The sequence below is a fragment of the Lycorma delicatula genome, chromosome 4, assembly GCF_047948215.1.
Source record: "Lycorma delicatula isolate Av1 chromosome 4, ASM4794821v1, whole genome shotgun sequence".
NCBI lineage: Eukaryota > Metazoa > Arthropoda > Insecta > Hemiptera > Fulgoridae > Lycorma > Lycorma delicatula.
The window spans coordinates 119,433,925-119,439,894 of NC_134458.1; the positions used below are offsets into that span (position 1 = coordinate 119,433,925).

The following is a 5,970-nucleotide window of genomic DNA, read 5'->3' on the forward strand; positions in this document are numbered from 1 at the left end:
ATAAATACGGTGACGAATAAATCGGATTTCGTTTAATTTATGATTGCCGCAACTTTTAGGTTATTTATTATTCCCACTATTTAGTGTTCTATATTATGGTAACAGAAGAACAAAAAATGTAGCAGTTAAAATTAAAAGTTAGCAATACACTAAACTGGAAAAATACAAATGTAAGAAAATACTGAAATTAGTTATTAGGTGTTAATTAATGTTATCTTCACAGATTCTGGATGGGGGGATGTAGCTCAGTGGTAGAGCGTTCGCTTTGCATGTGAAAGGTCCCGGGTTCGATCCCCGGCATCTCCATGTTTTTTTAAACATTTTAATTCAATTGCAAATAAGCATTTATAAAATACCACTATTATAAAATATACTTTATACATATAAATATATATTGTTCTACCACAAAAACCACTTTTGTTTTGGCATTCAATTTTCATAGAATTTTTCTCTTTCTCTGAAAATACTTTACATAATATTGTAAAAAAAATTTGTATTTACTCTTTCTCTTTTTCTATTTTGACTCCAGAACCACTGTAAGGTAACTTCAGAGGATGAATGAGAATGATATTGTATGAACTATATAGTCTTGTACAGTCTCAGGTCGACCATTCCTGAGATGTGTGGTTAATTGAAACCCAACCACCAAAGAACACCAGTATCCACAATCTAGTATTCAAATCCATATCTAGTATTCAAATTAATGGCCTTTACTAGGATTTGAACCTTAGAAATCTGACTTCAAAATCAGCTGATTTTCGATGACGAGTTAACCACTAGACCAGCCCAGTGGGTTATTTACTGATAACTTTTTAATATTTATACTTTATAAGCCTATAAAGTTGGTTTTAAATTCAGATTCTAAAATCTCCAGTTATAAAATATCTAGTATTAATGAGATACCTTGTTCATGAGTTAGTAACAGTTAGTTACTTCCCCTTTTGAATTGCACCCAAACTTTATTGTCTACAGTTTAATGAATTATTTTGAAAAAATTTTGATAGTAAAATACATCTATACATCAGTATTTAACACTCATTGATCTGCTTAGACCATTCATTCTCAAAGTGGGCGATAACACCCCCTTGTGGGTGCTGGAGGCTTTCCAGGGGGAGAGAAGGCCCACAGAAAATTGGGGGCATTCAGGCAATCTAGGAAGGTGATGGCTGATTAAAAAAAGGCAAAAATTATGTTTTCCTGATATTTCAAAGTAAAATGTAAGTTTCATCTCAGAAATAGGATATGCCACATTTAAAATCAAGTGCAACTGCTGTTTTTAAGAGCGCACCTTAAAAACAGCAATTACAATTATTACTTTTAACAGTTGGTAAGTTTAACAATTTTGGGGGCGCTAGAAAGTTTTTGATTCTCAATGTGGGAAGTCGGCGAAATTGTCTGAGAATCAATGGCCTAGACTATGGTCCCAGTATAATAATAATATGTTATGACTTAAACGTAAAATGCATTGAATTTTAATTGAAACTATTTGTTATAAAGCTAATATATTTTTTTGTTTTTTTATTTTTTTTTATAAAGCATAGTAAAAAAAAATATATTAATAATAAGTTAAAATGTAGATAATATAATAGTATAAAAGAAAAAGCATAAAGCTTAAAAATTTAATTTTGTGCAATCATACAACCTCTTTGAGATATAATAAACGATGCATGGATATTTAAAATGATTGTAAAAGAACTGTTAAACATAATTTTATTATGAGAAACAAGGTGCTAGCTAGTCAGTCTTAAGAATTTCAAAGATTTTTTAACGGCCCCAATTTACATTCATGTGCTGAGGAGTTGTTGCCAATTCAAAACCTTGCCAATTCTTCAAGCTAAACTTCAAGACCTCGTCCTAAAAATTAAACTCTGCCTATTCTACTACTCTTATGTTATCTTGCATAGTTTTGAAATTCATCACTTTGTTTCTTAAAGAATAGTTAAATGTAACTTAGCTATTAGATCTTATGTGAGATAACTCAGTAATGTTTCATTATTATCAAAGCTCGTAAAATAGATTCTTTATTTGGTTAAGTAAATTAATCATTGTAAGAATAGAGAATATTTCATTGAAATATTATTTATTTTAAAAATCATATTTTGCTGATCTATGTTAATTATATAAAAAAATAATAATTCTACATCACGTTTACCATAAAATAAATTAATCACTAATGATTTATTTTAATTGTAAAATGTTAAATGAATTGGTTTCAATTGTTTATATTTTATCAAATTAAAGTGTTATTTCATATTACATTTAATAATGTTATCAATTTTGTTATTCTCTTCAGTGTATTTGTTACATTTATTTATTTTTGAGAGGAATCATTTAGTTTTCCCAGTCATACTTAAGCCTAATTCTGGTAAATAAATTTCATTTTGATCTAGAGCCTAGCTTAATAAATCAGTGATATAGAAATTTAACACAGAATGAATAAATAACTTTTAAAAACTTAATCTGTGCTAATCATTGCCTACTTTTTTATATATAAAAGGTTTTATAAGGAATGGAAATCTATGATTTAATTAAAATGCATTTCAAATACAAATGTCTCATTTCTGATCATTACAAGCATGTTTTGTATAATTCACTTGTTTAATTGTTTTTGTTTATTCAGCCCCTTTAGTATATGACAGCATTTTTTAAAATAAATTTTAAACATACTACTTGAAGAGTATGCTTTAAACTCTACATTTTTCCCCCAAGACCACTGAGGATGGTCCAGCAGTTACACATTGCGCATCCTCAGTGGTTTTACCTGGCCTCTAACCTCCCAGAACCCCTCACGATCCGGCGATGCTGTGCCCTGCGAGGGTCACTCACCTGGTAGGCCGGGACTCAGTCTTTTCTTTGTGCCATGCCTCAAACCAGTTCCCCTCCAAGGAGGGGATCTAGCCAGGTCTCCGATCTTTTAAATTTTCCCCAAACTCAAGTGGTCCCTGGTCAATCATCAAGAGCGGCCCACCTTAGCAAACCACCCTCTCATGAGCAGGGCTCTCCTCCTCCTTTTTCCTGTTTAGCCAACGGTAACTACCGTTTAGATAGTACTTCAGAGGATGAACGAGGATAATATATATGAGTATAAATGAAGTGTAGTCTTGTACATTCTCAGTTTGACCATTCCTGAGATGTGGTTAATTGAAACCCAACCACCAAACAAGACCGGTATCCACAATCTAGTATTCAAATCCATGTAAAAATAACTAACTGCCTTTGTATTTCCCTACCTCCAGTATCTGTCCCCATCCCACTCCCTAGCATCTCTCTCCTTGATTTGTATTATTCTGGTTACCATAGAGGCAATGTTATCCCATTCATGTTTTCCTTTTAGCATGTACTGCAGCATATTTTCTGGATGCAACTGACTTATCCCAAATGAGTGCCTAATCACGTCCTATCTATTACATCTATATATCGAGTGCACTACCAAGTCAATTTTGCCACAGAATTGGCAGTCTGGGGTCATCTGCCTACCAAAATGTTGGAGGTAGGCCCCAAACACACCATGTCTAGTTAACAGTTGTGTGAGATCGAAGATGGGCTTCCATCTCACACAACTTCTTTGTACACCCTGTTTATTCATATGCTGAGTTGGGGAATTATCCTTCTGCTCCAGTCTCCAGTGTCAGATGTTTCCCACTGTGCCTGCCACTCCTCAAGCACCTATCTTTTAGCTTCACTTATAGTATACCACAGTTAACTCATTGGAGCATCAGAACCCTAAGCCCGACAGGGGGTACTCCCGCTATGACTTCTACTGCGTTTTTTGATACCGTCTTATATGCAGACACAATTTGTATCGCAGCTCCCCTCTGCAGAGCAGATACCTTATTTAGGTTCTTCTTCTTATTAAAGGCCTCGGCCCACACTGGGACCAAAAAAAATAAAATAAAATAAAATAGTTGTCATTGCAACTGACAAAATCGGTCTCCTTTTCTATGAACATGGACCCCTGTGTCTGGTCATATGCGGGCGCAGCTTATCAATCACAGCCTCAGCTCGCTATGTTACCCTGTTCAAGTGCTCCATATATTGCCTTCTGGTTTGCAACCATACGCCTAAATATTTAATACATCTAGACGTGGGAATTATTGTGTCACATACTCAACTCGTATTTCTCTGATTCTTCTCCTGCCTGTTAAGGTGACTTATTAGGCGCTAATATCAGTCCTCTCCCTTCAAGCCAGCTTTGCATATTATCGACCGCGGCTGCTACACAATCCTCTACTTCTTGTTCTGTCTTGCCGGCTACCAGGAGAGCCAGGTCATCGGCATAAGTTATCAGTCAGTATCCCCTTCAAACTCCAGTCTCTATACTCCATCCAAGGCCAAGTTACACAAGAGTGGCCCAAGGATTGACCTCTGTGAACCCCCCCCGGAATATCTCTACCAGAATTTCACCTTCTTCAGTGCATACATGTACTTTCTTCTGATGTAAATAAGAGTTTATTATGCCCCTCAGATAATTACTAATTTTCCTTTCTCATAATGCTTTGTTGATTACAGGCCAGGGGAGACAGCCAAAAGCGTTCCTGACGTCTAGGAGGACCACTAATGGAATCCTCCTTCGATGCCAGGTGCTACCTGCTCGGTGTGCAGACCAGTTAGTTACGTATTGTAATGCATCTACCGTGGACCACCCCTTCACAAAACCGTATTGTCGAGGGGAGAATCCACTCATCATTTCTAACTCCACCAATATACGATCAGCAATGTCTTTCAAATAGTTTACCAATCGTGTTTAACAGACAGATTGGTCGATACATGACCCCTTCCATCTCTGCATCCCTCTTCTTACCAGAACCAGTCGTGCCTCTTTCCAGCACGCCGGGAAATGAGAGCCCTCTAGGGCCTGATTAAAGGCGTCTAACACAATTCAGGGGTGTCTGGCCACCATTTCCTTGACTATTTTACCTGGAACCAAATCTGGTCCTGGACTCTTGTTGGGGTGAAATGTCACCACAGCACTCTTGAGTTCCCCGATCGTGAACCTCACGTTGTGTTCAATTGTCATCTCTCTCCATTCTGACTCAACTACTGGGAAGAGTTCCTCTACAACTCGCAGTGCCACCTCACTAGAAAGATGGGGGGGCTGATCATCCAAATCGGTCCATGTCCAGTTTGTAAGCACCCCCCCCCCACCACAAGGGGTTTACTTCAAGATATTCCTGCAGTTCATGCTATACTCTGACCTTGGCATCCTTTATTGCATTTGTTAATGCCTTCCTGGCATGGCAGTAATCTTCTCTTAGCCCCTCATCAACCCTACTGTTCCTCCTAGTATCTTGCTGCAGTCTCTTCCTCGAGGCAAGTGTTGCATCTGCGACATCTCTTGTCACTCTCTCTGTAGGTTTCCAATGTGGAACTCTAACTAGTTCAGGCTGGATGTGTCCAACTGTAAACGTGATTGTGTGGTGGTCTGTGGCTAATTCTTGTTTCACCGTACAGTTGCTTATATTCGGCACTATTCTTTCGATCACAGCCATCGTGTCCATGACCGAGCCACTACCTCGACCAAAATATGTGGAGATACGTTCCCTATTGCATGCGACGAGTCCCACTGCCTGAAAAATGGTCGCCATAGTGTATCCATGACCTCTTCTTTTTCCTGTTTAGCCTCCGGTAACTATCGTTTAGATAATTCTTCAGAGGGTTTGAATGAGGATGATATGTATGAGTGTAAATTAAGTGTAGTCTTGTACATTCTCAGTTCGACCACTACTGAGATGTGTGGTTAATTGAAACCCAACCACCAAAGAACACCGGTATCCACGATCTAGTATTCAAATCCATGTAAAAATAACTGGCTTTACTAGGACTTGAACGCTGTAACTCTCGACTTCCAAATCAGCTGATTTGGGAAGACGTGTTAACCACTAGACCAACCCGGTGGGTAGTGTATCCATGACCTGTGGAAATCCTACTACCCAGTTCTTGACATCCAGAGTTTAAGTCTCCCGTTAAAAC

General features: G+C 37.7%; 1 non-coding gene across 1 annotated transcript; it reads left to right on the top strand.

Moving 5' to 3' along the window:
- Positions 1-234: 234 nt before the first annotated feature.
- On the top strand, positions 235-306 carry TRNAA-UGC (transfer RNA alanine (anticodon UGC)). The gene has a single exon. It is a non-coding gene; the product is annotated as a tRNA-Ala (tRNA).
- The last annotated feature ends 5,664 nt before the right edge of the window (positions 307-5,970 follow it).